Raw genomic sequence first — 23,192 nt, 5'->3', positions numbered from 1 at the left:
TTATATCACATAATACTGGGCCAATAATGGCACGTGCAAACTTAAAAAGCTGATGTAGACTGTACATGAAGACTAAAGGAATAGCAAAAAAATAGTAAACACGTATATATATATGGGTTAATATTTGGTGCTTTTGAAGGCACCAAATTATTTGAAACTATTGAGCCGAAAATTGTACTTTTTTTTTTGTAAATTAAATCTTATGGATGTAATCTACAATGTTTGTTTAGTGGGAAATGAGTTTTAAATCGCATGATTGTGACACATAAGCAGGGTTTTTAAGAGTTTCAAAAATGAATTGTCTACAATGCACTAAAATTTCATGACTCAAAAAATCATATTTTTAAATCAAAATAACACAATCCATGACTTGATCATTAATCATTAGCAAACAAACCTTTCTGTGGTCAGAATTGAGTTGATAAAGCTTGAACCTATGATTAACGCAATAGTTTCATGCCTTCATTAGTACCAATGTTTGCATATTCTTGCATATTACACTTAAAATACATATCAAACATATATATGTAGGTACCAATGGGGTTTGAACCCGCAGTGCCCCACCACAAGAAGACATGCACTGACAACTCCTACCAATCACGCGGAGCCCCCCATGTAAAAATCACCTAGTTTTCATATTTTATGCATTTTTTTATAGATCACACACTACAAAGTAGGATATAGATCTCAAGTTCTTAGACTCTCACCTTATCCAACATATCCTAGTTTTTTTTTTGTTATTTTTTTTCAATGAAAGAGAAGTTTTGTTTAAATAATGTCATGGTTACTGGTAAGTACATCGGTCAGGATCTTGGGAATAACCTCATTAACGTAAAAAAACAATTAGATAAGATCCATGGAAGCCAAATAAAAAATAATTATAAGTCCCCATAATTTTTAATCACAATTGTGACCAATACAAATGTGCCCTTAGAGTTAATGTTTAACAACTATACTTCCCGTTGCTTCTTGGAACTTTTAAGCACCGACTTGATAAGGGAAATGAAGACAATGAAGAGGAAATAAAAGATATATTGTCGGGTAACTTGAAGCTGAAATATGTAAACCAGCCAAATATGTAAACTGGTATGAATCAAGATTTTTGTAGTTTTTTTTTTCTAAAATTTCACCATGCAGATGCCATCTAAATATTTTGTTTTTATAGAAACAGACTCTTAGACCATTCGATTCGATTATGATATATGATAAGAATCTTTTATGACCTTAAAATCAACGACTCAGAATTTTTGTAATTATTCAAGCATACAAAATCACATTTCTTGATCCGATTACAATGATCCAATAATCTATTTCAAGCAAATGGACCACTCCAAATTCATCTACAGGATTATATTTGCAAAAAAACTATGAAAATCTCGGTTCATACTAGTTTACATGTTTGGCTGTTTTACATATTTTAGTTTCCCTCTTGTTAGGAGACCCAATATGTTCCTATTGTTAAAAAAGAGGAACACACAATTCTCATATTTAAAGAAATTCTTTCCAGTGGTTGGGTGTGCACATAACGATCAATTCTAATAGTATCGTGGTTATCCTTTGAAATTGACCAAACCCAGGAGGGAAAATAGGCTCGTTTTCAACGTTGTCTTCCTAAGGAAAATAATGCACACGTCCTAACTAGTGACAAAATTGAATTTTGGATGCATGGCTAGATCCAAGTTAGAGAGAACCAAACAGGTCTTGTCATGGTCCCTTAACCACAGCCAGCACAAATTGATAAAGTTATTGAATAGTACATGCACGTTCTTATCGAGTCTGCACTACTATTGGGATCTAATTCTTTCTCACCATGTTTAGAAAAAGAAAACAAGTAAAAAATAACATTATTCATATGCCAATTGAACACAAAATTGATGAAGATTCCATGAACCAATGTGTGATCCCCATAATTAACGTGGAGAATGAAGAAAACATAAGAACATTCCATGTTCATATTATCTTTTTGTTTTGTTTTTTTCTTTTCTTTAGGAGGGGGGGGGGGGGGGGGGAGGAATGGAGAAAGAATAATTGAAGAAACATGTTACTTGGTTTTAAAGAGATTTTTTTCACTTTTTATTTTTAGGTTAATCCATAAAAAATACCACTTCAAAACGGGGGCATCCCAAAGTAAAAATTGGGAGGAGATATGTTTAGAAATTTAAGAGGGTATAGAGCACCAATTTTCTACGCTACAGGCCACACTTGGCTCCATCACTCTATTTGAATTATGGATGCCTGCAACGTGAGCTTGTCTCATGGGGTGCCAAGTTTGTGGAGTCTATGAACCATGGAAGAACACCATGCACCTCGGGATTAAAAGCAAACGTTTCCTTGGTTTTTTCATTCCAGTTTGGGTCCACTTTTACTAGTTAGACCTATGAATGTCCGAATTTCCGAGTGAAACTAATTTCTGCTAATATATATGTATATGTGTGTGTGTGTGTGTGTGTGTGTGTGTGTGTGTGTGTGTGTGTGTGTGTGTGTGTGTGTGAAGTGGACATATTAGGCCTTTTTTCATCCTGCCCCATTAGGCCCCATAGTTTGAAGTGTTTTATGATAAATCTGAACTGTTATATGTGTTTAGTCAATTTAGTGAGAATTCACTCTTGGATCATGTTTTTTCAATAAAAAAATGTATTTTTATGAGCCGAGAAAAATTGGTTTTCATTGCCATTGATTTTGGATCACTAGAAAAACCTTATACAAGTCAGATTTTGGTGATCCAAATGTAGGTTCCTACTAAACAAAACATATAGATCACATCTATGGTGTTAGATGTGAGAAAAATACCAAAAACTATGATTTTTGAAGGGGCCTAATGGGGTAGAACGAGCACATTTCTCTCTCTCTCTCTCTCTCTCTCTCTCTATATATATATATATATATATATATATATGTGTGTGTGTGTGTGTGTGTGTGTGTGTGTGTGTGTGTTTTGAAAATCAAAGTCCATCCAAAACTCCTTATGGCTCCCAAGAAATCTCTTCGGAAAAGTTCTCATAGGAGTCCTAATCAAGAAGGTTATCTACATGAAGGAAAGAATTGTAAAACAACTTGTATGAATGGAAAACTTAAGAGTTCTTTAATAGAAAAACTCCAAGTTACCAATTCCATATTGCATCTAATTAAAAGTCTATATATAGTTGGAGATTAAAAAGTTTTTGTTGAGCAGTTTGTTTCATGATTTGTTGTTTAAAAAATGAGTTTTGCATCATCATAGGGGTCCTCATCACTATATGCATCATCATCCCTTGTTCCTAATATGGCGATCCAATGGAATGCCTTTTCAAGCCTGGTCTCAGTAAAACTTGATCATAATAATTACCTTTTATGGTGTTCTCAAATTGTATCAATTATTTTCAGTCAAGATTTAATTCAGTTTGTTGATGGTTCATGTCCTGCCCCAAATAAGTTTTAAATATTTCTAAGAAAGGTGAAACACGTTTCATAAATCCTAAATATCTAGTGTGAAAAGATTTGATCAGTTGGCCTTGAGTTGGATTAAGGCTACAATAACTTAGGTTGTGCTCAGTCAATACGTGGGTTGCCCTTGAGAATGCCTACACTTCTCAATCTAGTATTAGAATCACGCAAATGAAGAAAGAACTCCAAGACATTAGCAAAGAAAATAAATCCATAATAAAATATTTAAATCATATTAAGTTTTTAGTTGATTCTCTAAGTACTGTGAATGAAATAGTGTTTGATGATGATCGTGTGCATTATACGTTGAATGGCCTCACACAAGAATATAAGAGCTTTGTCACCACTATCACTACACTTGAAGAACTTTTTTCATTTTATAAATTATATGATATTGCATTGAATCAAGAGAAGGGGATTCAGTTGTTAAATATGAGATCCTCCCAAGAATCTACTGTTACAACCTTCTTTGTGCAACAAGGAAGAGGTCATAATCAGGGTTTTTCACGACCGTTCAGAGGTGGAAGAGATGGCAGTAGAGGTAGTGGTAGGAATTTTGGAAACCCAGGTGGTCATGTTCATGGTCATGGATTTCTTACAGGAAACAATCAAGGTATAGGTAATGGAGGTCAGAAAAAGGAAACAATCAAAGTTAGTTTTGTGAATGTAGGAACCATACTGCAAGACAATGATGTTATATTCCCAAAGGTTTTACAACCTTCTTGATCATGTTTTTAGTTGAAAATTTCAACTGGTACCAGACACACGCACCACCCATCATATAATAGCTGAAGAGGAAGACATGACACAAAAGGCATATTATTAGGGCTCAGATTCAGTCATGGTTGGTGATAGTGTTAATCTCTCCATAGCCACTACAGGTGTGATAAATCTTCACTCTAAAGGCCAATCATATGTGCTAAGAGATGTACTGCATGTCCCTTAAATCAAGAAAAATCTACTTTTCTTTGCACGCTTTACTCATGATAATGATTGCATATTCGAATTTCAACGTGTTTCTATGTTCAGAATTTGAAGAACAGAGCTACCCCTTTATGAGTATCAGGTTTTGGATAGATGCCTTAAGAACAACCGTGTATCTTATAAATAGGCTTCTCATCAATCCTAATCTTGATAACAAGTCCCTATATGAGTTACTGATGAGTTGTGGAGCCTGATTCACTGTTTTTGCCCCTGCAGGAAGGGGGGTCCGGGGCTCCCCCCGACGCGGGTCCAGGGGGGCCGCCCCTGGCGGGGGGATATAGGGGGGCAGCGCCCCCCCCAAAAGAAATTTTTTTGGGGCTTATGTTTGGGACCCGGTTTTCAGTGGATCCGACCCGATTTGGTTAGGGTTAGGGTTGTCGCCCTTGCCTTGTTTATATTCTCGCTTTTCTTTCTCGAGCTTGTAACTGTCTGTTAAGAGTAATAATATTTCTCTCTGGGCGGCCGTGGGTTTTTTCTCTCTCTCGGATTTGAGGAGAGGTTTTTTCACGTAAATCTGTGTTCTTCTTGTGTTTTGTTTGATTGTTCTTGTTCTTTGTTTCCTTTTGATTGTCTCTTGCTCGTGGTTTTTCCTAACAACTGGTATCAGAGCTAGGTTCGTTGAAGCAAGAATGGAAGAGGGAAAGATAAAGATCGATCAGTTCGACAGTAAGGATTTCGGTTTCTGGAAGATGCAGATCGAGGATCTGCTGTATCAAAAGAAACTGTATCAGCCTCTATCGGGAAAAAAACCGGAGACAATGGGGGAAGAAGAATGGCTATTGTTGGATCGATAAGCCCTAGGTGTAATTCGTCTCACCCTGTCTCGCAATGTTGCGTTTAACATTGCAAATGAGAAGACGACGGCAGATTTGATGGCGGCTTTGTCAAACATGTACGAGAAGTCATTCGCCTCTAACAAAGTGTATTTGATGCGACGACTGTTCAATCTGAAGATGGTTGAGGGTGCCTCTGTGACAGATCATATCAATGAGTACAACACCATCACAAGCCAGTTGAGTTCGGTGAGCATCGATTTCGATGATGAGGTAAAAGCCCTTATTCTGCTATCCTCTTTACCCGAGAGTTGGGGTGCGACGGTAACTGCGGTGAGAAGTTCGTCTGGCCAGAAGAAGTTAAAACTCTTAGAAATCCGAGATATGATTCTCAGTGAGGATATTCGAAGAAAGGAGTCGGGAGAATCCTCAGGCGCTGCCTTGAGTTTCGAAGGCAGAGGAAGAAACTTCCAACGGGAACATAGTTCAAGCCGTGATAAGTCAAGGTCAAAGGGAAGGAGTAAGTCGAGACCTCGTGGTGACCTTGTCTGTTGGAACTACGATAAGAAGGGTCATCTAAAGCGGGATTGCAAAGCCCCTAAGAAAAAGAAGAACCAGGACAACGCTCAGTCTGTGAATGCAACAGTTGAAGAAACTACATGTTTTGAGGACGTTTTGATCTTGAGCGTGGACAGTCCGATTGAGTCGTGGATTTTAGACTCAGGTGCCTCTTTTCACTCTACTCTGTGCAAAGAGCTTATGCACAATTTTGTGGCCGAAAAGCTTGGTAAGGTTTATTTAGCTGATGATGAGCAATTAGATATTATGGGGAGGGGAGATGTGCATATTAGGACTGCTTCTGTCTCCAAATGGACATTGCATAATGTTCGTTATATACCTGGCTTAAAGAGAAATCTGATTTCAATAGGTCAGTTGGATAGTGCCAAGTATAAAACGGTATTTGGACATGGTTTCTGGAAAATTGTGAAGGGAATCTTGGTTGTTGCACAGGGAAGAAAATTGGGGACCCTGTACATGACTGATAACGACCGAGATATTGTTGCTTCAGTGAGTTCGGAAGTAGATGCTAAGTTGTGGCATTGTAGACTCGGGCACATGAGCGAGAAAGGGATGAAGGTGTTAGCATCAAAGGGACTATTGCCAGACTTGAAGTCTGTACACACTGGTTTCTGTGAGGATTGCGTGTTAGGCAAACAGAAACGGGTCAGTTTCTCAAAGATCGGAAGAGAACCGAGGGCAGAGAAATTGGAATTAGTACACACTGATGTTTGGGGACCAGCCCCTGTTTGTTCCCTTGGAGGCTCACGATACTATGTGGCCTTCATTGATGATTCCACTAGAAAGGTATGGGTTTATTTTTTGAAGAATAAATCTGATGTTTTTGTCACTTTTAAGAAGTGGAAAATAGAGGTAGAAAATGAGACTGGGCTGAAAGTGAAGGGGCTACGGTCTAACAATGGAGGGGAGTATAAAAGTAAAGAGTTCAAAGCATTTTGTGCGGAGAACAGAATTAAAATGAGTCGGACTGTTCCTAACCGACCACAACAGAATGGAGTTGCTGAGAGGATGAATAGAACTCTCAATGAGCGTGCGAGGAGCATGAGACTGCACGCAGGTTTGCCCAAAGCATTTTGGGCTGATGCTATCAATACTGCAGCCTATCTGATCAACCGGGGTCCTTCAGTCCCATTGGATATGAAACTGCCAGAAGAAGAATGGACGGGAAAGAAGGTAAATCTATCTTATTTAAGAATTTTTGGTTGTGTTTCTTATGTACACATTGATTCTGAGAATAGGGATAAGCTAGATGCTAAGGCCCAAAAATGTTACTTCATTGGATATGACTCTAATTACTTTGGTTATCGTTTCTGGAATGAAGAAAATCGGAAAGTAATAAGAACTAATGATGTAACGTTTAATGAGAATGTGTTTTACAAAGACAGGTCCAGTGTAGAATCAGAGGGGACAGAAAAACAAGAAGATATGATGAGAGAGATTGACTTGGAGGAAATCTCAACAAATCCCCCTGTTGAGAATTCTAATACAATCGAAGTAGACTCTAACATAGAGCCAACCACTCCTGCATTTGAGTTGAGGAGATCTGTTAGAGTACCTAAACCTTTGACTCGGTATTCTCCATCTTTACACTACTTACTGTTGACTGATTCTGGCGAGCCAGAACATTTTTCTAAGGCAATGCAGGTGAAAGATTCGGTTAAGTGGGAGTTAGCAATGCAAGATAAAATCAAGTCTTTGCAAAAGAATGAGACTGGGGTGCTAACCAAATTACCGAAGGGAAAGAAAGCATTGCTGAACAAATGGGTGTACAGAGTGAAAGATGAGTCTGATGGCAGCAAGAGGTACAAGGCAAGATTGGTAGTTAAGGGTTTTCTGCAAAAGGAGGGGATCGACTACACTGAGATATTCTCTCCAGTGGTGAAGTTGACTACCATAAGGACAATTCTTGGTATTGTGGCTGCAAAAAACTTATACCTAGAGCAGTTGGATGTGAAAACTGCTTTTCTCCATGGAGATTTGGAGGAGGAGATTTATATGGTGCAGCCTGAAGGCTTCAAAAGCCAGGGTAAAGGAGACTTGGTGTGTAAACTGCAAAAAAGCCTATATGGCTTAAAGCAAGCTCCAAGGCAATGGTACAAAAGGTTTGACACTTTTATGTGTAACTGTGGATTTAGAAGATCCGAGTTGGACCATTGTTGTTACTACAAGAACTTTGGTGAGTCTTACATTATTTTGCTTTTGTATGTAGATGACATGCTTGTTGCAGGTTCTAGCATGCAAGAAATAAACATACTTAAGCGAAAATTGTCAAAAGAGTTTGAGATGAAGGACTTGGGCCCAGCAAACCAGATTCTTGGTATGCGGATCACTCGGAATAGAGAGAAGGGAACTCTAAACCTATCACAGGAAAAATATATTGGAAAAGTGTTGGAAAGGTTTAGAGTTCAAGATGCAAAGCCTAGGAGCACCCCGCTGGGAAGTCACTTCAAACTCTCGAAGGAACAGTCACCAAAAACAGACGAGGAACGAGAGAAAATGGCTAAGGTCCCATATGCCTTAGTCGTTGGCAGTCTAATGTATGCCATGGTGTGTACCAGACCGGATATTGCTTATGCAGTGGGAGTTGTGAGCCGTTATATGGCGGATCCAGGACCAGAGCATTGGGAAGCTGTGAAGTGGATATTGAGATATCTAAAAGGGACATCAGGTATGACACTTTGTTTCAGTGGAAGAAGTGCAAACTTGCAAGGTTTTGTAGATGCAGACCTTGGTGGAGACGTGGACGGTCAGAAGAGCACTTCTGGATATGTGTTTACATTTGGTAACACCGCGATCAGTTGAATGTCAAGACTTCAGAAATGTGTTGCCCTCTCAACCACAGAAGCTGAATATATTGTTATTTCTGAGGTCGGAAAGGAGATGGTGTGGTTGAAGAATTTTCTGAAAGAGATTGGCAAGGAACAGGACAAAAGTGTTCTCTTCAGTGTCAGTCAGAGTGCCTTGTGCCTTGCAAAGAATCCAGTATTTCATTCAAGGACAAAGCACATTCAATTAAAGTATCATTATATTCGAGAGAAGATAAATGATGGGACATTGTCATTAGAGAAGATTCTTGGTGCCGAGAATCCAGCAGATATGTTGACAAAGGGTGTGACCACTGAGAAACTGAGGTTGTGCATTGCCTCAGTTGGACTCCTTCAATGAGCATGAGGGAGGGATGTCGTTTCAGAGATTCAGAGAAGAGTTTGGGAAGAAAGACAGTTGGAGATTTTTTTTTTTGTATCAGTCTCCAAGCGGGAGATTGATGAGTTGTGGAGCCTGATTCACTGTTTTTGCCTCTGCAGGAAGGGGGGTCCGGGGGCTCCCCCCGGCGGGGGGATATAGGGGGGCAGCGCCGCCCCCCCCCCCCCCCAGAAGAAATTTTTTTGGGGCTTATGTTTGGGACCCGGTTTTCAGTGGATCCGACCCGATTTGGTTAGGGTTAGGGTTGTTGCCCTTGCCTTGTTTATATTCTCGCTTTTGTTTCTCGAGCTTGTAACTGTCTGTTAAGAGTAATAATATTTCTCTATGGGCGGTCGTGGTTTTTTTCTCTCTCTCGGATTTGAGGAGAGGTTTTTCCACGTAAATCTGTATTCTTCTTGTGTTTTGTTTGATCATTCTTGTTCTTTGTTTCCTTTTGATTGTCTCTTGCTCGTGGTTTTTCCTAACAGTTACTCCTGAAACAAATTTCTGACTATACCTTCCTAAGAGTGTTTGGATGTACTTGTTATCTAACTCTTTAAAGTTCTCCTAGAAAGATTATTTTTGTCTTAACCTAGTGTTAAATAAAATATATGTATCAAGACATGTAACTTTTGATGGATCAAAATTTCTTTGTGCTGGTACCAATGGTCCTATCACCTTCAAAGAAGTTTTTAGTTGGTTACGGTTTAAAGAACCTCTAATAACATCTGAGAAAAAGTTACTTAATTCCACTATTGTCCTACCAGGTCCTTTTTATAACCAGAGTCCTACTGGGCTTGATTGCTCTTCACCCATGCATATCGCCTTTGTGTCAGAAATTGCTACTCCTGACCACAATTTACCTTGCTCATCAGTTATTAATCTAGGTCTTAGTTTAAAAACTCATCTCCCATAGGTTCCACTAGTCCTAAATCAAGTGCCCTTTCACAGATAAATTTAGTTGTTGATCCTACTCTTGAAGAGGCTCATCAACCCATTAGGACTCATCTGATAGTTACTAGGTCTCAAGATGGAATCTTGAAACTGAGACTTTTTTTATCCACCAAATATCCCTTAAGCATTGATATGATAAGTGAGTTGTCACAAGCCGGAGCTAGAAATCTATGCTAAAGCTATTATAGATAAGAAGTAAAAAACAACTATATAGAAAGAGTTTGATGCCCTGATAAAAAATGAAACCTCGACCTTGGTTCCTTTATCACTTACCTAAAACCTTGTTGGATACAGATGGATCTATAAGATCAAGAGGCATGCTGATGAGTCTCTTGTCAGATATAAAGCAAGACTTGTTGCTAAGGGGTACAATCAACGGGAAAGAATTGACTATTTTGAGACCTCTAGCTCAGTGGTTAAACTTACTATTGCTAGAAATGTTTTTTCTTTTACCATGAGCTTTGGTTGGTTTATACATCAATTAGATGTAAACAATATTTTTTGCATGAGTACCTTTAAGAAGAGGTATATATGACTCAGCCACAAGGTTTTGAGAATAGTCAGTGTCCTAACTATGTTTGCAAACTTAATTCTGCTCTATACGAGTTAAAACAAGCTCTTAGAGACTACTTTGAATGGTTGCATGTCTGTCTGACTCAATTGAGCTTTGTTGAGTCAAATGCTGACATGACTCTTTTTATTAAAAAATGTAGGGATGTTACACTATTTGTCCTTATATATGTTGATGTCATCATTATGATAGAAAACTCCCATATAGAATTCCAGAGTCTGATAAATAAGTTTGGAAAATAATTTTCTATCAAAGACTTGGGTTCTCTGCGATACTTTCTAGGAATAGAGGTCGTCCTCTCATCAAATTCGCTGATTCTCTCTCAAAAGAAATATAGTTTGGATGTGCTTAAAAGGGTCATATGCCAGAAGTCAAACTTGTGACTACACCAGCAGTAGTTAACGTCATATTGTCTAAATTTAAAGGACAACCATTTGAAGATGCCCCTCATTATCAAAGCATCATTGGGGCACTTCAATTTATCATGTTTACCCATCCAAATATGGCATATTTCATAAATAAAGTGTGTCGGTTTATGCATGCTCTAACTCAAGACCATTGAAATCATGTCAAAAGAATTCTTTGATATCTTAAAGGAACTGTGATGCATGGTCTTCGTATTCATAAAAGTGAATCGCTAAAATTATCAAGGTATGCTAACGCTGATTGGGTAGGGTGTGCAGATGATAAGCGCCCAACTGGTGGCTACCTTACTTTCCTTGGCATAAATTTACTCTCTTGGAACTCATCAAAGCAACAAACTATTGCTAAATCCAACACTGAAGTTGAATATAAGGCTTTAGCATGGGTTGTGTCTGAGCTTACATGGTTGGGTACCTTCTATGTGAACTGTATATCGAACAAGAAGAAATTCCTGTCATATGGTATGATAACCTCGAGGCCACATATCTTACTGAAAATCCAGTATTTAATGCTCGTATGAAGAATATTGAAATAGACTTCTACTTTATAAGTGAAAAAGTCAAAAAGATGGAGCTTGAAGTCAAGTTTCTTAATCAAAAGATCATTTAGCAGATATTGTGACTAATGCCATTTGAGCCAAGCTCAATCTCACCTCTGGAGAGATGAGCAGGTAGGGGGGATGTTGAAGATCAAGGTCCATCCAAGACTCATGGTCCATCCAAGGCTTCTTATGACTCCAAGACTCCTTATGACTCCAAAAAGCCTATGCAAGAAAGATTTCATAGGAGTCATAATCAAGAAAGGTTATCTATATAAAGGTTCTCATAGGGGTCCTAATTAAGAAGGTTATCTATAGGAAGAAAAGAATTTTAAAACAACTTGTATATTTGGAAAAGTTAAGAATTCTTGAAATAGAAAAACTTCAAGTTACTTATTCCCTATTGTATCTAATTGAAAATCTATATATATGAACCTCCTTTTTTCTCTAGAAATCAATTGAATAGAGAGAGAGACTTTGTGGATGTAGGCACGCCCTAGTTGAACCACGTTAAATTTGTGCTCTTCTTGTGGTTATGTTTATGCGTGTTTGTCTCAAGGTCATATCTAATATGTGATCCAAATTCTTTCAGTGTATATATATATATATATATATATGTGTGTGTGTGTGTGTGAAAATGTATAGCTTCTAGATCCTTTTAAAAAACATAATTGCAAGAGTTTAGGCTTAAATCTAAACTTATAGATGTAATCTCTATGTTTTTATTTAATGTATAAAATATATATTAGTTTAAACACTTTTCATGTTCATATGTATGTTTAGATGTGTTTTGCTGGCGAGAGACTTGGGGCATGTTTGAAAGTGAGAAAGATGTAGAAACAATGAAGGTAAGAAAGAAAAACATACATATTTTTCAACCCTTCCAAACAATAGAGAATTTTTTAGAGAGTTCTTAAAAGGTATATTTTTTTATGTGAAACATTCTTCAAAGAGAGGTGGAGGAATGTTTTATGCCAAGAAAAAATGGTGATTTACACTCACCACCACCATCTCACCACATCCCACTACCACCACCACCCATCACCACCACCGGGGCCATCGTTGTGAAGCGGCTTTGGTGTTAAGAGGCTCTCGTCGTCGCGTAGTAGAGCCTCTTCAGGATAGAGCCTACAATAGAGTCACAACCCTTCTCAACACCTGGCACTTCAGCTTGTTGATGATTCAAGGTGTGCGGTCGTGCTGAGGAACGTAGACATGATGAGCGAGATGAGGAAGAGCTTGGTGGAGGAAGGCACGGTGCCAGAGGTTCTGGGTCTGCTAGGCCGCATAATGGGCTCGCACAAGATCATGCGATAGAGTGCCTGAACGTGCTTGACCTCTCTGATGAGGTTGTGAGGCACGTGATTGTCTGTGAAGGAGGCATGCAGACCATGCTCTGGCTGGTGGACGAGCCTGCCAGCTTGAAGGCCCAAGAGTTTGTCATTCTTGGGAAACCCAATTAGATAAAAAGAACCACCACCACCACCAATTATTCTTCTTCTTCTCTTCGTTTTTTTTTACATTTTTTCTTTTATTTTTTTCATGCTACACACAAGTGAAAAAGTTTCATTTAAAAAAATTATCACATCAAAATTTCTCATACGCAATTTTTTTTTTCCTGTGAGAGTTTTTCTTACTTTCAAAGGTGCTTTGATGAAAAATAGTTTGATAGCAGTACAATTAACTGTAATGAAACATGGGCATCGAAGAGGTCACGGGCTTAAGAGAGAGAGAGAGAGAGAGAGAGAGGAATTTTTCAGTGACTACAAGCATTCAATATTTCATGTGACATGCAACCTGTGACTTTACATGTGGCACATCATTAGACTCCTCCCGTATCATCCCAACTAAATGACCAAAATACCTGTAATGATTCATTAAATGATCATTGAAGAAACTTGTATTGCAGAGCAACAGAAGCAAGACGCCTCACCGAGTAGAAACCACAGTTTGTCTCTGAACTCCGAAGGAGAACAGATACTGGACAGAGTCCAACAGAAGAAAATGCCCTTGTGTGTAATCCATCGTTTAAGTTTAGTGATTCAAGAAGTTTTCACAAAAGCATATGTGAAATGACTCTCTCTCTCTCTCTCTCTCTCTCTCTCTCTCTCTCTCTCTGTGTGTGTGTGTGTGTACTCCAGAAAAGCGACAAGAGTTGGCAAGATGTATTAGAGCTGGACCTGTTAATCAGTCTGATTAGTTACCACTTAGAGCGGCTTAAGTCAGTATTGAAAGTTGGCACCTTAATGAGAAAATTGGGCTCTGATGGTTCAAAGCAGGGTTCAAACAGGTCAGTCGTTACCAATCAAATCTTCTTCTATATTGTTGAAAACTTTTAATAGTACCCGAGCGAATTATGAAAACAGGGTTCAAAAAAGTTGACATTGAAATGAATCAAAACTTTGTTGACAACTATAAAATATTTGGGAAAAGAACTAGATCAATAAGCCAGATCCAATTAGAAGTCAGAGCCCTGCATAAGCCTATGATTCTGAATGGATTGGTGTAAATTGATATCAAGACATTGTTCACAATGTTCCAAACTTTCAAGAGACGAGCGACCAAAAAGCTGAACTTGCCTGATTGTGGGACAAAATCAGGATTTGAAGTGATTGAACCAGTGAACCAACTAAAATTTCATCTACAATAATATGAAATGTAAATCCAGTCATGGCTCATGAGTCTCTGACTTGCTTGAATTAGACCTGAATAAGCTCTCTGGCCAAGTAAGGCACCTACACTAAAGGGCATTTAGTCGTTTCCTAAAATGGATATCAATCTGTCGAATAGAATTATCAGAGAACAAGTATAACTAATTAATAAAGAAGGAAGGTTGCTTTTAGTGTGCAACTCTTCCAGCAGTCTCACTTCACAGATAAGCATAATCAATCATGTAAGGGTACCAGCAGATTGATTACATAGATTGGTAGAGAGGGAACCGATGAAGAAGGGTTGTGACATAGCAGCCAAATGTATTGACTATAAGGTTGATCTGGAGTAAATAAGCCATCCCTTTAGGATATGGAGCAGAGAAGAGGAGCCTGGCTTTCTTAAACCAGAGGAAGAAGAGCGCAACATTGGCATTGTTAAGAGGACTAAACATGTACTCAAGAATGTTAGCTGCAGAGCCAGGCCACGGGAGATGCTTGCCATTGTTGGGCCTAGTGGCGCTGGGAAATCCAGTTTGCTGAATATTTTAGCAGGGTGGATTACCCCACAAACCTCAAACATATTAGTGAATCAGAAACCAATTGATAAGATCCAATTCAAGAAGATCTCAGGCCCAGAAAGACACGCTGGTGGAAGAAACACTCTTGTTCAGTGCTAGGCTCACGCTTCCATGTTAACAAGTTGCTAAACTTACATCCCTAATTCAAAAACTCAGCTTAGAACAAATTACCCACTCACAAATTGGCAAAGAGTGTTAGCAAAAAATGGATCGTGTAAGAGCCACTTATCGGATGCGGTCATGGATGATATTCAGTGGATGTGGGTGGTCGACGTTCTCCTTAGCCAAGACGCCCTCAATGAGCACATGCCAGAATTTTGAGAGGTGAGCATAACCCTTAAACCAAGAGAAAGAAATCTGACATGAATGTGGCACTAACAACCATGTATGCCCTCGATGAGACATCCATGGAGGTCTCCTATTTATAGGAAGATTTGGTGAAGGTTTATAATGAGCACTAGTGAAGGTCCCTAATGGGCATAAATGAACAGTTATGAGACCTCATAACTGTTTTATAACCTCCAAAACCCAAGAGCCACACTCATATATGTCCCTTGATGTGCCCATGTCAATATGGGTCACATCCAAGTTAACTTCGATTCAATCCAAAATCCAACATTCTCCCACTTGACCAATTGCCATGGAAAAACACTTCATCGAGGTTTATTATTGTTATCTTCATTCAATTTTCATGTGGGTTCATAGTATCACAAGAATGATGAGCAACTCTATATGAGATATCATATTTTCATGTACTATAATATTATTCATTTTCAATGTTTAGCATGTTAAGATTACTTTTATAAATGAGTTAGTATCTGACCCATTTTATTGGTCCTTTTAACATTATTATTCTAATATTCTCTCTTATCATAATGAGATACTTTACACCGAATCAACAATGTACAAAACTGTAAAGAATCAATTTAGCTTCATAAATATAATCACATATAACCATAATCTATTGTCATATATCAGAAGGAATCAAATAGACTCATCCTCATTATTTGTTAGAAAAATAATCCCGGTGCTAACCCTTTAGTAAGAGGATCCGTGGTTATTTCTTTCATACGGATTGTATCAATACACACTAAATGATTCTCGTGTGAAGCTTTTGTTGTTATTCGATAAGGACATGACAATTTCATTATCACGTAAGATCTTTAGTAGCCTCTGAATAGAGTCCACTATAACAAGACCCATAATGAAGCTTCTACTCTTTATGGCTTGAGATGGAGTTTCGTATAGAGCAATAAATGAACCTAGCTTTATAAGAACTCACAAATTGAGCCTCAATGGCTTTCAGAAATTCTTTCATTGTCTTACAATGAGAGATAACACATTAAATATTCTTAGTCATTTGAGATTGTAAAATCAACAGGCTAAGCCTATTTGAGCACTCTCACTTATCATAGACAGTTTTCTGAGCGCTCTTACTTCTCATATACATCCTTCTGATCGGTTATTTTATTCTCTATATGAGTGAAAAATTAATCGTTATACACATGATTCATATTGAAAAGATAAACATAAGACCCTTTATTATTCACCCTTTTTAAGGCAAGCATAAATAGGGTCATTATTGTTCTATTTTGGTAAAAACAATAATACTCACAACTTTTTCACCTCTTCAATTATCAAATAATTGACTTCAATTGGTGAAACTAATAGATCATGTAACTAGAAATAATTTAGTATTGTACTTTTAGGTACAAACATGCTTTATGAGCTAGTATACCTACCTACTATTACACCCTGTGTGACTTTAGAACACAATGACCTACCTTTGGGTAGAATTATTATTTTATAAAGTAACACACAACCATAATATCGAATATCACTCTCAACACTATCAAAATAACCCTCAATCAATAAAACTCAAATCACTTTGGTGATAACCAGAGTGAGTTGATCAAAATCTTTTACCGTAAATATATTTGTATTACAAAGCAAGCACATGCAATGCATGCATATTCATGATAAACTATGTATTAAATCATCAAAAACATAATTTCATACTACATCTCATATCCACGGATAAAATTTTGATGAAACATATCCCATATATCGTGAAATGTCATGCAAGAGTCATGTATCTATGATAAAATTACACATAAAAGCATGAGTAAAATGTCAAAGGCATGCTGTTACAAGTAATACCGAGGGTCATAGTGTTGGAACTGACCATAAAATACTCTGAACCGGTTAAGAAAGACTCTGAACCAGTTATAGAATTGTTGAACTGGTCTAAAAAATGCACAAATACCTCTAAACTCCTAAAACTGAATGGGAAAACCCTTATTCTTTTTTAAATACAAGAAAACATGGTCTTCTCTTGTATGAACCAATGAAAAACCTTTCAGAATCGATCAAAAAAGGCTCTGAATAGCTCTCAGAATCTATCGAATCGATCACCGAACTGGTTCTACTTCTTAGAAGGGGTAAATTATGCATGGATCCAGTTTCGGACCTGATCTGACCCAAAACAACACATGGGTTGGATCCCTCAAATCAAACCCAGTCTAAAACGGATTTCGGGATCCCACGATCCAGACAAGGTCCATATCTATACCCGATCCAACCAGATCTAGGATCGGATCCCATGATCTAGACTCAGTCCAACCGGATCCCAGGTCTGATTCGGATCCAGAACCGTATCAGATTCAGACTCGATTCTGATCGAGTCAGACTCAAACCAGTCCACCTAGAACCCTAACGAGTATGTGTCTTGGACCGAGTCCAACCGGGTCAGACTCAAACTGGTGCATTTGGAACCCCAACGAGTTCGGGTGTTGAACCAAGTCTGATCGGGTCAAACTTAGACCCAGTTCACCTAGCACCCCAACGGGTTCGGGTCTTGGACTGGGTTAGACTCTAACTGGTCCACCCAAACCTCCACGGGTCCGGGTCCCAGACCGAGTCTAACCGGGTTAGACTTAGACCCAGTCCACCTAAGACCCCAACGAGTTTGGGTCCCAAACAGAGTACGATTGGGTCAGACTTAGACCCAGTCCACCCGAAACCCTAACGGGTCTCGAACCGAGTCTCACCGGGTTGGACTCAAACCGGTCCACCTAAAACTCCAACGGGTCTAGGTCTCAGACCGGGTTCGAGTGGATCAGACTTAGACATGATCCACCTATTGAACTTAAACTGGTCCAGTTGCAACCCCAACATGTCTGATTCTGGGTCTCGGATTGGGTCGAACTTAGACCCGATCCACCTGAAACCTGATAGGTCTGGGTCTCGGATTGGATTCGATCTGGTTGGACTCAAACCGGTCATCCTGGAACCTCAATGGGTTTGAGTCCCAGACTGAGTCAGACTTAGACCCAGTCCACCCGGAACCCCAATGGGTCTTGGTCTCGGACCGAGTTCGATCGGATTGGGCATGGATTTGATCCACCCGGAACCACTAATGGGTCCGGGTCATGGTCCATACGAAACCCCCAACGTGTCGGGGTCTTGAACTGGGTCTGATCGGGTCGGACACAGACCTGGTCCACCCAGAACCCTAACGGGTCTGGGTCTTAGACCAGGTCGGATATACACTCGGTTCACCCGAAACCCCTTAATGGGTTCGAGAATGATCTTCCTGAAATAAAGCCTGCAAGAGATCTCAAATGTCGACGAGGTCTGTACGAAAGTTGTTCATAATTTAATTGTGAACAACTTCCATTTTGACGCCATTGCTTAATTTTCTGTCATTTCATTGAAAAACATAAATCAAAGTGTCAAACTGTGCTTGGACAGAGTTCTACTAGAATTATATATTGTCACTGGAAGACACGCTTGAATCCCTCCACATAACTCTGATGAAGCTCAAATCACTCAAACAAGATTTGAACATGTCAATGAACTCAGATCCACTGGTGGATCGTCGATCATCCATTGAAGATGATCGAAAGTTAAGGATGCATAGTAAAGGTCGTCTCAGCAGTCGTCGATAGATGACCAATGTCAGCCAACTGAATGGCTGGCTGAAATGACTGTAGCAGGCGGTGGGCCGCTTGTTAATGCTTCTCCTGTAGTTGTTTGACATCCCAAAACCAAACAAAAGTCCGATGAGGGAGAACAATACCGATAAAATTTTCGACTAGCGTTGCATGGATGATGACACATCCATACCCTGAATGCGAGTAGCAGAAGCAAAGTATGGACTCATAATCCAATGTTAGCAAAAAATTGATCACGGAAGCCTCACTTACCGGATGTGCCATGGATAATCTGAATGGTACTTTAGTGGATGCGGGTGGTCGGCGTTCTCCTCAACCAATCAACGCCCTCAATGAGCCTAGGCCAGAATGTTGAGAGGTAAGCATTATGTGGCATTCAACAACCACGCATGCCCTCGATGAGACATCTACGGAGGTTTTCTATTTATATGAAGATTTGGTGGAGGTCCATAATGGGCATTAGTGGAGGTCCCTAACGAGCATGAACGAAAAACCCAAGAGCCACACCCATATTGGGTCAAGTGTCATGTAACCTTTAAAACCCAAGAGTTCACATTCAGGTTGAATCCAATCCGATCCAATATCCAACAATGAGAAGATCTGGAATCTCTTGTGGAGATGTGGAGGGTTTCAATAGGTGTTGATATCATTCATGATCTATCTGTGCTTTTCCTAGATGAGCCTACTTCTGGCTTGGACAGCACATCGTCATTGCAGATCATTGATATGCTCAAACTCATGGCTGAGATCCATGGTAGAACAGTAATTTTTAGCATACACCAGCCTGGATTCAAAGTCATAAAGGTTTTCGATTCTATCCTGCCATTGGCTAATGGGTCAGTGCTCCATCATGCAACCACTTCTGCAGATCCCTATGCACGTAAACATCATTGAATTTGCGATTGATGTGATAGTGCATCTACAAAACCAACTACCGCTGCATCACCAACTTGATGAATCTGGGAACAGAGGAACTCTGCAACAGCTGTTTCAGTGGAACAAAGTGGTAGAAGGGAACTTCGATGAAGGAAACAGATTCAGTACTGATTGGGTATGCGCAAATTCCAGGGTCAAAGAGAATCATTCTAGTGGAGCGATTCACCAAGATCACATTCAGAACCAAGGAGCTTTTTGCAGTTCGAACTTTGCGAATGTTAATAGTAGGTCTAGTTCTCGGAACCATCTTTTACAATCTCAAGGGAGACAAAACTGGTGCAGAAGAGAGAGTGGGCCTGTTTGCTTTCATGTTGACGTTCCTGCTTGCTTACACGACAGAAGCTCTACCAATCTTCTTGCAGGAAAGAGATATCCTAATGAAAGAAATTTCATGTGGTAGCTACAGGATATCACCGTATGCCATTGCAAATGGATTAGTTTTCATGTCATTTCTATTTATCTTCGCTCTGCTCCTCTTTTCCACTGTATTGGCTTGCGGGTTTGAGTGGGAGCTTCTCGGCTAATCTGGCTAATATTGTATACTGCAAACTCTGTTGTTGTATGCTTCAGTGCTCTAGTTCTGAATTTCATCGTTGGGAATTCAGTTATTTCAGGCGTCATGGGATCATTCTTTCTGTTTTCTGGCTATTTTATATCAAAGGATCAAATTCCAAGATACTGGATTTTCATGCACTATATTTCACTATTTAAGTATCCATTCGAAGGACTCTTGGTGAATGAATTTTCTTCTTGGAAGGGATGTTTGGATTATAGGTTTGGAAGATGCATGACAAATGGGGAGGATTTCCTAAGAGATCATGGCTTGGGAGAGGAAGGCAGATGGAGAAACATGATGTTCATGTTCCTTACAGTAGCTTACAGATTCTTCTCTTACATCATTCTCAGATGCAGGTGTACCCTTTGGTGGCCTCAAGTGTGCCTTTACTTGACTCAAGCTTTAGAAGGTGCAATAAAGCAAGTGCCCCCAAAACATGCAGAAGCTTTAGAAGATGCAAAAAAACGAGACACGTGTATGAAATTTGAACTGATATGTAAGTTGAAACCTGTAAACTGATGTGTTTTCTTCATTCTCTAATAACTGAGCTACTGTGAGATTTAACTGTTCCATTAATAACATTTAATCTAACCCCCTGAGATGGTAATGCCATTTATCAGTCACTTGGGGGAGGGGGGGAAGGGGTGTCATTGTTGAGAAATTTTCTTGCTTTCTTAAGGATTATGGTTTATACTCTCAGGAAAATGAGATCTAAATTGCATGTCATATTTTACTACTTGATTATGTGTATAGAACCAGAAATGCTCGAAATCACCTATACTCCGCAATATAACAATCTTTGACATGATTTCCGGCATCGTGGGTTCCAAATCCCCCTAGTTGAAACTCATGGGTGGAAGTTGTTTTGACCAAATCTGACACCATATATTTGAATTATCAATATGGTAGGAATCGGCCCTTGGATCATACTTTTTCAATGTAAACTATGATATTTTGAGGATTGAAATTTCGGTACATTGTAGGCCATTGATTTTTTTTTTTTTTAATGACAAAGGAACCCTCACTGAGAACTGGGTCACTAACGGGAGACCCTCCCTGAAGTCAGGGTTGTGGACATTATCACCCAGCCTTACGTGCCCTAACCGAGTAAAAGCAACAACAGCCCCATGTGATAGCGGGGTTCGATCCTGGGCCTTCAGCTTGACACAGGACCCCGCTTACCACATGGGATACCACCTCGGGCTCCAAAAATTCAACATACGTCACAAAAACAAAACCCAAAGGTCGTTTTCTACTAAACCAAACATGTGGATCACATCTGGAGGGACATATATGCAAACAAATTTTAAAAATGAAAAAGAATTAGTCTTTCACTAAGGGTTTTAGAGCCCATGAGGGTAGTAAACATTGTTCTGGGAATAAAAAATCCAGAGGGAATAAAATGAAAAGAATGCCTTGAACTCAAAGATGGTAAAAATGAGATGTCGCATTTCACTGAAGATAGGAAGAAAAAGAAACCCATTATATTAGCTGGTCATTAGCTCTCCTCTTTTTTTTCTTTTTTTTCTTTTTTCTTTTGTTTGATAGGCAATCTGGGGGAAAACCCCAGTGGAGATTTTGAATTGGGGACCTCCAATCTAAGACAGCTAACTTTTACTAATCCTGCTATCGTATTCATTCACATTCTTTCGGATATATTTTCTACATACGATATTGAAAATAAATTTCCAACTGGGCATGTGTGGCTTTGTGTGCACATGTACAATGAAGGAAGATTGCTTAGAGAAAAGTTCACAGTTCTGCATTGGCATGACATGCCTTTTTCATTTGATGTACATTTAAAATGTAATTGTGGTAAATGATTTAGTGCAATGAGCAACTGAAATTGTTTTCTAAGGGATTATGAATTAATATGTGCTAGCGTATTCCTTCAAGTATCTAAAATATCAACATGTACACATGTCACTAACCTGCACAGCTGCATCTTGAGCTCAAGGCAGGTGTGTGGTGTAGCACATTGGTGTATGAAAAAGGCATGTAGTATGGTTTTATTATTATTCAAATAAATCGCTAAGAAATATAGCCTTAACGAATTTGCGAAGTTAAACTTGTCAATCCATTATCTTGGATAGGTCATGAGTCCTGCCCTACTCAAATGAGGTTACTGCAATGAGTTTATCTGTTAGACAAAGAACAGCTCCGATTGAAGTCCAATCTTTCGCCTCATGATTAGAACAGACCGCAAGGCATATAAGTAGGTTGACATCCATTATACGATCTACAAAGGCTACACAGAGATCAAAATTTGCTTTATGCCCATGCCGTTCATTTTGATTTATTGGTTAAATCTGAACCAGCTCAGTGTGAGCTTGAGCTTCATCAACCTGCATGCTGGCTCTATCAAGGTCTAAGATGGTAGCTAATTGAATCGTTAGAAACAGGCAATTTTTTATAGATTAAATTGAACATCTTTTCTTAGCTAAGTAATAGGATATGATTTATTGTATCTATTGGACCAGTTTTGTCATCTTGGAATATATTTAAATTTAGAAATTTCACTTTTAAGTTTGTGAAAAGTGATTTCTCAAGAATTTATCTTTTTCATCGGTTTCTTACAATTACCCCATCATTTGGAAAATCCTATGTTCAGGAGCTGGGTTTACCTTTTGGGGTCTAATGCCAATAGATATAATGGCTAAAGGCTGCACCCTGTAGATGAACCGTGGGCTCAAAACCCATCGCTAGAATTGTGATCATGAACCATGAACAGTTGCATGCATGGAAGGCCTTGTTGGGCATGGGTCTGAGCGACATGTCTCATGCCTAATCCTTTTGGTTAATGCAATGAGCTTAAAGTTCATAGGCCACCTTCTTGGATCTGACAAAATGACCCATATCAATGACAAGAAGGCCCTCTATACCAAGTTATGGCCCATGGTGCTCGCTACTTTGTGCATGGGTCTTGGTCCTAGATACAGAAAATTTATCAAGATGGCAAAGAAACTCAAAACCGCAGATATAGCCACTGAAATATATTTAAAACATCCCATAGTGAAGGTCACTGGAATACCGAAATATGTGCCAACACCATTGCAAATATGACAAGCATCAATTCAAGCAATGTCA

At 39.1% G+C, this 23,192-nt stretch overlaps 1 pseudogene; it reads left to right on the top strand.

Moving 5' to 3' along the window:
- The first annotated feature begins 14,369 nt into the window (after positions 1-14,369).
- On the top strand, positions 14,370-20,624 carry LOC149848304 (ABC transporter G family member 5 pseudogene; annotated as a pseudogene).
- Positions 20,625-23,192: the final 2,568 nt, after the last annotated feature.

The sequence above is a fragment of the Nuphar pumila genome, chromosome 1, assembly GCF_984573655.1.
Source record: "Nuphar pumila chromosome 1, dmNupPumi1.hap1.1, whole genome shotgun sequence".
Taxonomy (NCBI): Eukaryota; Viridiplantae; Streptophyta; class Magnoliopsida; order Nymphaeales; family Nymphaeaceae; genus Nuphar; species Nuphar pumila.
Note: the sequence above shows the minus strand (reverse complement) of the source record. Positions and strands in the feature narration are given on the sequence as shown.